Consider the following 12,013-nt stretch of genomic DNA (forward strand, 5'->3'; position numbering starts at 1 on the left):
CAGGCTCCCCGCTGAGCAAGGAGCTGATACAGGACTCAATCCCAGGACCCTGAGATCATGACTTGAGCCCAAGGCAGACACTTAACCGAGTGAGACAGCCAGCCGCCCCAATTTTTTTAAAGCTGTATAGAATGTCATGTGCAGATATACCACAGTTTATTTAAATGTTCCCTATTGGTGTGAATGTTTTTTCAGCACTTTCCCATTTACATTGCACTGGACATTCATCCCTTTATATATGTCTGGAGTAGATTCCTACACATAGTTTTGATAAAAAAATGGCAGCAATTTTAAAGGTTGATTGCATAGAGCGTCAGTGAGGGTTCTGGGAAATGGGTAGCTCATACACTGTCTGAGGGGCGCAGTTGTGCTGTGTCACGATTAGAAACATGCTTACCCTTTGATCCAGAAGTTCTATTTTTAGGAATCCTCCCTATAGAAATTCTTACAAATGAACATGAAGTTGTACATTCCAACATTGTTTGAGATGGCAAAACACTGAAATCAACCTAAATATACAACAATCTTAGCAAATAAATTATGGTATATCTATACTATGAAATATTATGACAAGGTAAAAAGAAAGAGAGGAATCTTTATGAATTGACTTGGAAAGACAGCCCTATAAGATGTGTTAATAAGAAAAGCATGTTATGGGCACCTGGGTGGCTCAGTCAGTTAAGCATCTCCTTCAGTTCAGGTCATGATCTCAGGGTCTGGGATCAAGTCCCTCATCGTGATCCCTACTCAGTGGGGAGTCTGCTTCTCCCTCTCCCTCTGCCCCTCACTCCTCCCTCCTGTTCTCTCTCTTTCTCAAATAAATAAATAAATTCTTTTTAAAAAGCATGCTTTATGAGTGATGTGGTCCCACATAAGACAGATGGATAGAAAAGATCTATAAATTTATATCTGTATCTAGAAGCAACATATCCCTCTTCTCCCTGCCTCTCAACCTCCTTCCCCATCTTTCTATAAATGTATAGAAAGAGATCTGGATATATACATACACATGAACGTTTAGCAGTGGTTAACTAAGGAAAAAGGAAAAGCATTGAAGAAGAATGAAAGAGAAATTTCTATTTTTTGTTTCTTTTTTTTTGTATGGTTGGACAGCTTCTTCAATGTACACATATTCACATATAACTTCTGGACTTAAAAAATGACATTTGTCAATACTAATATAAGTTCTAATGAAAGCTATCAACTACCACTCTAAGACTTTTTTTTTCTTTCTTTCTCCACCCTGTTTTTTGTTAATCACGAACATTTTCAAGTATACATAAGGTACAGAAAATAATATAACAGATACTCATGTATCCACCATCCAAATGTAACAGATGTTAACATTTTGTCAAATTTGCTTCAGCTTTTGCTTTAAAAAAAGAATGAAAATGTTATGCTACAGTTAAAGCTCTATGCCCTATACCCTCATGGTGGCAATTTTCTTGCAGTTGTATATCATTTACAAGTTTTTAGATCATATAATAAGATGCCCTTAGATGATTTAAAAGAAAAAAGTTTTGTTTAGTTTTCCCACATTTTGTAGCAAACAACCTGTAAGAGGGATTGACACATTGCATCTTCCTTTTTCTTTTCAACTACTTGGAGGATTTCCTATTTTCTGTTCATCCTCCTCCACCCCCCTTAAACCTGGTCTAACTTCTATCTCCCTGAATGACTGTCTTCCCTGGACTCTTGGCTTCCATCCCCTCCTCTCTGTCCTATCTTGACAGCTACCATCATACTATCTGCCTACACCAGGGTTTCTCAGCTTGGCACAACTGAGAATTTTGGGTGGATAGCTCTTCTTTGCATTGTATGATGTTGCATAGCACCCCTATCCTTTACACACTAGATGCCAGGAGCACCTTCCCCAGTGGTGACAACTAAAAATGTCTCTGGACATTGCCACGCCCCTGGAGGGCAATGTCACCCTAGTTAAGAACCACCATCCTAACTGACTTTTGATATTGCTTCCATGCTCCAATAGCCTCCCATGTGCCTGATACGATACATTCAAACTCTTCCTTCACCTCCTCTTACCCCCACGTACTTTCAAGACTTGTCATAATCTGCTCTCAATTCCTATTTATTTCTCACTTCTTCCCATCAGTCAGGGAGACCTACCTCCCTGTTCCTCTGCCCTCTGTGTTAGGCTCATTCTCACCTCTGGGCTTCATGCATGCTTTTCATCATCTTACAGTGATTTATCTGTTTCTGTTTGCCTGCCCTCCTGTTTGCTCTTCAAGGTCAGACTCAAGTCCCATTTCTTCATACAACATTTTCTGATGATTTCAACCAGTAACTGTGTCATTCTTTGGAGGCAGTGAATTCAAGTGGTTTAAGCGGATGGACTTCAGAATCAGGTGAATGTGGGGATAACCCTGACATTCATACATATAAGCTGTGTGACTTGGACAACTAGTTTAGCCTCTCTGTGCCTTGTCTCCTCATTAGCATAATGGAGACCACAATCTCTCCTTTGCAAGTGATTGAGATGGCATCTTTAGTATATAGGCTCTTTTTGACTTTTGAGTTGTTTCATGTATGTTTATCTTAACTGTCCAAACAGAATGAACTTAGTTAAAGAAGGGGATTTTGTGTTAAACTTCTCCCCTGTCTTGCCAGAGACAGATCCTTTCTTGATGCCCAATAGGTATGATTGGCTACATGAGAGGAAATGCTGCTGTACACAATTACTGCATTGCTATGATACAGACTCATGGACATCACCCACGTCCTTAACCATTCTTTCTTCTGAAATGAATTTCAGAAGCTCTAGGCTTATCACCTTGATTACTTTTAAAATAAATAAATACCACCAGTCAGTTGCTGCTCTGTGGCAATGGCTGAAATAATGGATTATCAGAATGATCAGTGAGGATGATGCATTTCATAGTGCTCTTTGAAATACAGATGGAAATCATGGCACTCAAAAGATTCAGTTCCATGATTTCCCTTTGGGATCATCTTTTGTTAAGATGCTGGATGTTACTAGTAGTTTGAATTTCTCCTCCACAGTGTCATAGTTAAGAGCACAAGTAAAATTCAGACCATGATTGCAATTCCAGTTCTGCTGCATACTAGCAGTTTGATTTGAAAAAAGGTAAAACTTTTTAAAGCCTGTTTCTTGCTTTGTAAAGTGGAGAAAGAATAGCACCTTCTTCATGGACTCACTATGATATACTGCTTTTACCATTGTTTCCGGCACATGGCAAGTGTACAGTAAATGTTAGATATCCAACCATTGATTTTTTTTTCTCTCTACAATATTTATCTAACACCAGCTATGGTACAGGTGGTAGACAATAACAAGAAGGAAGGAAGAAAGAAAGGAAGGAAGGGAGGGAGGGGAGAAAAAGGGAGAAAGAAAGGAGAAGAAAAGAAAAAGAAACAGTCCTGCCTTCATAGAGCTTACAGTCCAGTTTTTATCATTTTGAGTATGGTAGATAGATTTAAATGGAATGTTCTTTTGACTAAGTGAAGGTAAAAGCCCTATTAAAAAATTACTTTGAAAATTGATCAAAAAGTTCAAATAGGAATTATTAGGAAGAGACTTGATAACTTTACAATGTTATTCTATGGTCATTTTCAACGCTTACAAATAAGCTTGATACGAATGTAGAGTCTTAACCTTCCAGAAAGCCTCTTAAATCAAGTATCATTTTTGTTGTTGTTGAAAATAAGAATAGCTGGTGTGGTTTGCAGTGACACATGAGAAAACCTGTTCCCAGAACCAGAGGGCCAACACCGGGGACTTAAATGATCCCATATCCTGCCTGGTCTACCTTCAACCCCACTCAGTTGTTCATATTACATCCTGGGCATGGGAGATTTTCCTTGGAGACATTGTGTATAGTTCATTTTCTACTTATTTGTTTGTTTATTTATTTATTTAAAATTTTACTTATTATTTGATATATAGAGAGCAAGCATGAATAGGGGGAGCAGCAGGCAGAGGGAGAAGCAGACTTCCCACTGAGCAGGGAGCCAGACACGGGGCTCAATTCCAGGACCCCAAGATCAAGACCTGAGCCAAAGACAGATGCTTAACTAACTGAGCCACCCAGGTGCCCCTCATTTTCTTTTTAGATTTAGAAACCAATTTTCAAAAGCACAATGAGAAAGTAATGCATTTTCTCTGCACTTCTCAGCTTCACTTTGTAATTATCACTCAAAACCTTTAGGGGGATTTTATAACTGATCTGAGTGGTATGAATATGAAGTCCTTTGCTTTCTGGCCCCTAAAACATACATCCTTGTCACGTTGCCTCCAATTGATTGTAAAACAAATCATGAAATAGAATAATTAATGGTTGATCACACATTCTCTGGGGCTACAAGAATTCTGAGGAGCAGAGGAGAAGTTCCCTTCTCTGCTTTCCTTCTCTGCTTTCTCTGGGCTGTTTCTCAACTCTACAATGACAGTGACAGTAATGACATGACAATTGAAAGGCCCAGGGCTTCTTGACTTAGCATTTCCAGAAAGATTAAGTGAGCAATTCTGCTTCTAGAAACCGATCTTAAAAAGATGATAGGAATAGGTATGATCTAACTATAAAGATGTTCACTGCAGTGTTGTTTCTAATAAAAAAGTGGAGATTTCCTAAGTACCTTAAAAATGGAATATTCTGCACCTGTTAAAAAAAAAAAGTTGACATAGAAAGATATTCAAGATATGGTAAGACCAAAAAAGCAGACTGCAAACTGTAGGCACAGTTAGATGCCATTTCAGAAAAAAGAACATATCTTTATGGTATGTGCATCTGTATAAGAAAAGATTAGAAAGATATACACAGTGGGTCCCTAGGGACAGTGAAATTATGAGTACTTTAGATTTCCTTCTTTTTGGTTCTCTATATACTCTGCAAATAACTAGTGGCAGTCATTGTTGGTAACTGTTATGGGCTGAATTATGTCCCCACCAAAATTCATAAGGTCAAATCCTAACCCCCAGTACCTCAGGATGTGATTATAGTTGGAGACTGAGTCTTTGCAGAGATAATTAAGTTAAAAAGATGTCATTAGAAGGGCCCTAATCTAATAGGACTGGTATACTCATAAGGAGTGCAAATCTGGACATAGACGTGTTCAGAGAATACCATATGATGACATAGGGAACAGACGGCCATGTACAAGCCACAAGAAGAAACTCAGAAGAAACTGATCCCATCAACACCTTGATCTTGGACTTCCAGCTTCTAGAACAGCGAGAAAACAAATTTATGTTATTTAAGCTGCCCAGTTGACAGTATTTAGTTACAGCAGCCTTCACAAATTAATATAGTACCCAAACCCCAACAATCTTCATCCCCTCTTCCTCTCCAATAGAAACTTAACTTGGTTTAAATGTCCACTTTTCTCTGTGAGAAATGGACCCAATTCGTGTTTGTGCCAGTAGATGCCAGCAACACCTGAAGGGTGCTGAAAGGGACTGGTAGGTCCATTCTTGCATCGGTTATTGATTTCGAAATGCACATGTGACTCAGTTCTAGCCAATGATAAGTGAAAAGGGGCACCTGGGTGGCTCAGTTGGTTGAGCATCTGACTTCAACTCCAGTCAAGATGTCAGGGTCTGGGTATTGAGTCCCACATCAGACTCCCTGCAGGGAGGCGGTCTTCTTGTCCTTCTCCCTTTGCCCCTCCCCCTGCCTGTGCTCACTCTGTCTTTCTCTCAAATAAATAAATAAAATAAATAAAAATAAACAAAATAATTTTTTTAAAGATTTTATTTATTTATTTGAGAGAGAGACAGTGAGAGAGAGCATGAGCGAGGAGAAGGTCAGAGAGAGAAGCAGACTCCCCATGTTGCTGGGAGCCAGATGCGGGACTCAATCCCGGGACTCCAGGATCATGACCTGAGCCAAAGGCAGTCGTCCAACCAACTGAGCCACCCGGGCGTCCCAACAAAATAAATTTTTAAAAGATGAAAAGTCCAGGGCGCCTGGGTGGCTCAGTGGGTTGAAGTCTCTGCCTTCGGCTCAGGTCATGAGGATCAGCCCCGCATTGGGACTCTCTGCTCAGCAGGGAGCCTGCTTCTCTTCCTCTCTCTCTGCCTGCCTCTCTGCCTACTTGTGATCTCTGTCTGTCAAATAAATAAATTTAAAAAAAAAAGAGAGATGAAAAGTTCAGAGTGTTTCTGCATTTTCCTAGGTTGTGAGACATATAGTAAGGCACAGTCCCCTTTTCAGTTTTAGTTGCAATGGTGTCTAGAACTCCATAGTCGTGTTGGGATGAGAGAAGGCAGTCCAAGGAGTCACTCTGCCTTGCTGAGGATAGGAAAGCAGAAAAACAGAAAGAATCTGAATCCTTAATAATGCTATTTAATCCCTGAATAAATCATCCTGGGGTTAACCACCTCTGACTAGTTCAATGAAGTTACACATTTTCTTTATTTTTAAGCCAGTTGAAATGTGTTTTCTCTTTCTTGCAGCCAAAAGCATCCTAATTGGTACAATTGAAACCCAGAACAAAACACATTAGAACAAAATAAGTTCTATAAACCCTCGGATACCTTTAGGACTATACAAAAAACACTAACTCCACATCTAATACACAGCTCCGGCAAAAAATAGCTTTCTTTTGACTAAAGCCCAAGGTCTTAGTGAAGGACTCATTTTGTTCAGAATATTGACACCCATAGAATACACATTCGAATGCCTCCCCATCCATGTGCTCATGTCACTGGGTAGAGTGTGTTCTAGTGGCCAAGGGCCGTGTTGCATAGCAACCTTAGGGATTACTTAAATTTAACAGCAGCCTCATCCCAGCCAGTTAACATTGGAGTGCCCACAGACTACATAACCCAGGATCCTATTCTGGTGGGGAGATGAGAGAATATGAAACATAAGAAATTAAGTCCTGTCTGCTAAATGCTTAAGTTCAAGGTAGGGGAAGATGAATGGGGGAGAACCCTAAGATAAATAGAGACAATGTATGGGGGTTGGTAGGAGGGATGGATAGGTGGATATAAGGTTTGCTTTCACTGGAAAAGGGGAGGAAAGGACCAGAAAGTCGAGACTGTTTTCTGGACCCACATATTTATAAACCATTTGCTATGTTTAGTTTTTTACTTTGTTCAGGTCCTTGAAGTCTTTGTGCACCACCCCATCTGAATAGGGTGCCCGATCTATCATCCCTAGTCTCTTCTATGCCTGACCCTGCTTTGTTTTTCTTCACAGCACTTAGACCTATAACAATACCATCTTTCTTGGGGAAATTGTCTCTTAGTGTCTCTCTCCGTCAGTAGAACTTTGCAAATCATTCGATGATGTGGACTCTCAGAGTCTTTGGAAGTTAATTGAAAAAATTTTACTCTCATGCTGGGAATAGATCTTAAAGAATCACATACATGTGGACATAAAGACATATATACGGGAGTGGTTCTTAACAGCATTGTTTGCAACAGAGGAAAACTAGAAAACAATGGAAATGTCCATCAGTAAGAGGGCCATTACATAATTTATGATGCAACCACACTATGGAATTCTATTGTACCAGTTAATTTGTAATTAACACTAGTAATAACAATAGGAGCTAAGAGGGGTGCCTGGGTGGCTCAGTGGGTTGGGCCGCTGCCTTCGGCTCGGGTCATGATCTCAGGGTCCTGGGATCGAGTCCCGCATCGGGCTCTCTGCTCGGCGGGGAGCCTGCTTCCTCCTCTCTCTCTCTCTGCCTGCCTCTCTGCCTACTTGAGATCCCTCTCTCTGTCAAATAAATAAATAAATAATCTTAAAAAAAAAAAAACCAATAGGAGCTAAGAGTTATTGAATGCTTACCTGTATTTTATCATTTATCTCCCCTAAAATCCCTGTAAGGTATCATTTTTTATTATCCCTACTTTACAGATGAATGAACTGAGGCACATAGAATTTGAATGATTTGGCCAAGGTTAGACAATTAGGAAGTGACAGAATTAGGGTTCACAACCCGTGTGTTGCTAACACACATACTTTCAACCACTCTTTTATACTGTCTTCCACGAATATGAGGAGACATGTGTGCTCAGATTAAAAACAACAACAACAACTAGGAATTGTATTAATTGGAGATAAAAGGAAATGGGTCTCTGATGAATCCGTTCACCAAAAAAAAGATGTGGGTGAGTATATGTGCGTGTTGTGTATTATCAGTACTTTCCTCTGAGAAGGGGAGTGGAGTGGAAAGGATAATGGACATTTTTCATATTTACTTTCTGTATTCTTAAAATGCTTAGGTCTTTTATAACGGTAATGCCTTCATTTGTTATCTGTGTTATTAAATCATGGTTGTGCAACAACTAAAGCAACCACTAGAGGGCTCGACAAGCTGCTTAGCATGATCTCCCTCTAGAGGTCGTGCTGAGAGAGCTGTCCAGGTGCTGAAGTGTGTAGGCTGGGTAGCTCACTGGAGTGACACAGGAATATTTAGAAAGCCCTTTGGAGTCTCCACTACCAAGTTCTCAGCTGAGAGTCAGTTGGTGTTGGGTGTTAGGCTAGAGTATGGATTGCACTAAATTCTTTAGCCCTCTCTGTCATTCCAGCATGAGTCAGCGTTGGCATGTCAGAGAAGGGTAAGCAAGTGGCTGTACTTCTTTTTTTTTTTAATTTTAGATTTTGTTTGTTTGCTTGTTTAAGAAAGAGAGACAGTAAGGTGAGGGGAGAACCGAGGGAGAAGGACAAGCAGACTATGCAGACTACATGCTGATCATGGAGTCTAATGTAGGGCTCGATCTCACGACCCTGGGATCATGACCTGAGCCAAAAATCAAGTCTGTCACCCAGCCAACTGAGACACCCAGGTACCCCAAGTGATTGTCTTTCAATATGCTCCTCACTCAAGGAAAGAGAGGACTCTTTGTCATCAGGAATTCTAGTGAGATTGACAGCCCAGAAACTTGGAGTATAAAGTTCATCTAGCAAAAGAGATTATGAATTTTAGCCTACTTCTCAAAAATTGGGAGAGGATATGGCCTAGGAAAAGAAGATAAGTTTTTTTTTTTTTAAAGATTTTATTTATTTGTTTGACAGAGAGAAATCACAAGTAGATGGAGAGGCAGGCAGAGAGAGAGAGAGGGAAGCAGGCTCCCTGCTGAGCAGAGAGCCCGATGAGGGACTCGATCCCAGGACCCTGAGATCATGACCTGAGCCGAAGGCAGCGGCTTAACCCACTGAACCACCCAGGCGCCCCCGAAGATAAGTTTTTTTAAAGACTATATTGTCTTTTTAAATTTTATTTTATTTTTTAAAATTTTAATTTACTTTTTAAAATTTCTTTTCAATGTTCCAGAATTCATTGTTTATGCACCACAGCCAGTTTGTCTTTTTTTTTTTAAAATAAAGGTTTATTTATTTATTTTAGAGAGAGGTAGAGACTGAGGAAGGGGAGGGGCAGAGAGAGAATCTCACGCAGAGTTCCCACTGAGCACAGAGCCAGATGACAGTCTCAATCCTATGACCATGAGACCATGACCTGAGCCAAAATCAAGAGCCAGGTGCTTAATTGACTGAGCCACCCAGGCACCCCAAAGATTTCATTGTCTTTAACTTAAAGAGCCCAAACTTTGAACTCTTTTGTCACACAGTTTGTAAATGATAACAAGCCCTACACTGTAAAGATTGTAAATACAATTGTGGAAATGAAAACTTCGTAAAAATGAAAACTGTCTACAGTGCTCAAAGTTGGTGAAGGATTGAGAAAATAAGTATAGATGTATAATGTTCCGGAGAGTTTAAATTGTTGCAGCTCTTGGGGTGCCTGAGTGGTTCCATCAGTACAGCATGCAACTCTTGATCTTGGATTTGTGAGTTCAAGCCCCATGTTAGGTGTAGAGATTAGTTAAAAACAAAATATTTAAATTGCTACAGCCCTTTAGAGGGCAATGTGGCAGAACCCATTAAAATATCAGTGAGTATTTTTTTTTTTGGCCCAATATTTTGGCCCAACCATTGTTTCTTGTGGTAAAATAGTTGAAACCAACCTAAATGTTAATAGCAAGAGAGAGGTGAAATTACGCCTCAGCAATTAAGATACAGACACTAAGAAGGTTGATTTATATGAATTAACAAGGAAAGAGAACCATAACATTTTGTTGGATTAAAAAAATACAGAGTAGATGGGGCACCTGGGTGCCTCAGTGGGTTAAGCCTTTGCCTTCGGCTCAGGTCATGGTCTCAGGGTCCTGGGATCGAGCCCCGCATCGGGCTCTCTGCTCAGCAGGGAGCCTGCTTCCTCCTCTCTCTCCGTCTGCCTCTCTGCCTACTTGTGATCTCTGTCTGTCAAATAAATAAATAAATCTTTAAAAAAAATACAGAATAGAGAATGATATACATAGTATAATTTATTAAGGTGAAGAAATCTGCATATGTATGTGTAGAAGAATCTAGAAGGCCATCCACTGAAATATTAATGTCAAATAAATGGGATGCCAGGGGAAAGGTGAGGGATTTTTCACTTGTTTTGTGCATATATATATTATTCATATATACAATTAGCACGTACCATTGTATATTTTTAAAAGATAAAAAGGAATTATTTAGACAAAAATATTGAGGTAGAATGTATTACCATTCCTATGTCCATATCTCCTAAAATTTTATTCTTTGCAATTTTATAATTAATGCCACTAGGAAATTTAATACTCCTTAGTCTTTCTTTCCCCCTTTTGGTCCCCAGCAAGAAACTTTATCAGAAACCTCTTTAAAAGTGAGATTGCTATTACACTAAAAATTCCTCACCAAAAATCAAATCACAAAGTCCATTGGCAGCTCAGTAGATCAGCTCACATGTCTCTTCTGCAAGTCTTATGGCAGCAGATAGCTAAGGCTATATAAGCCACTCACCAAGGCTTCTTGGCTGTGAGGTTTCAGGTGCTGCTCTTTTGAATCCAACGATCTGGCAAAACATGGTTTGGATCCATGCCAGCTTATAAGGATAATTTTTAAGTTGCCTTATGCCAAGCTCAATTAGTGTTGATTAAACTCTTTGACTTTGGAAGGGGCAGTGAGGAAGGGGGAGTAGGAGTCTGTTTAGTATTAGAAAGATTTCTGAACCAGCCATAGAAGGAATTTCTGTAAAGATTCTAAATTAAAGGTGAATATTGCAATAGATCCTTCATAAAAACAATCTAGGTCTTCAGATTTATCCAGTTTGCAAATTGTACAGTCGTAGGATAATTCCTTTGACTTGTGTCAGTGGGGTGGGGTGGAGTGAGTCACCACAAAGGCTGAAATCCTAAAACAGATTACACTTCCATCTGCATGTGGGTAATTAGAAATTTTCTAATAAGATCTTAATACAGTTAAGCTGTCTTTTCTGTACAATCTGTTCAGAATCATCTTGAGGACATTGGAGTTGTTAGAAAGTTAAAAAGTCAAACCAGGCCCTTCACAACTAGGGACTGGTAGGTCTGGCTTTTAACATTTCCTCATCCTTACATTTTATGTGTTCCATAAATAAAGCATATTACAGTTGATGCTTTGGCCATATCAAATTGTGATTTAAACTGAAACAGAAAACATTACTGAGGCAAAGAGCATTCCAGTTTGGAGTACCAGCGGAGAAAAAAGGGAACCTGGGTTCCATTATTTCTTTCAACCAGTAAACTTCAGTCCGGCTCATCTCAAAACAAGAAAAAGTGAAAGGCAAGAGACATGGACTTCTTTGCCCACTGGAGAAAACTGAATCAGCAGTGACTTTGTGCCTTCTAGGTGAGATGATTTTCCCTTTCCCAGATGTGGCTTTAGAACAAAACAATAGGGCGCCTGGGTGGCTCAGTGGGTTGGGCCGCTGCCTTCGGCTCAGGTCATGATCTCAGGGTCCTGGAATCGAGTCCCGCATCGGGCTCTCTGCTCAGCGGGGAGCCTGCTTCCCTCTCTCTCTCTCTGCCTGCCTCTCCATCTACTTGTGATTTCTCTCTGTCAAACAAATAAATAAAATCTTAAAAAAAAAAAAAAGAACAAAACAATAAGATGATAATAGTTCTTTTATAATGAAACACTTACTATGTGCCAAATAGTTTTATCTCATTTAATCC

Source organism: Neovison vison, chromosome 6 (assembly GCF_020171115.1).
Source record: "Neovison vison isolate M4711 chromosome 6, ASM_NN_V1, whole genome shotgun sequence".
In the NCBI taxonomy this organism is placed as follows: Eukaryota; Metazoa; Chordata; class Mammalia; order Carnivora; family Mustelidae; genus Neogale; species Neogale vison.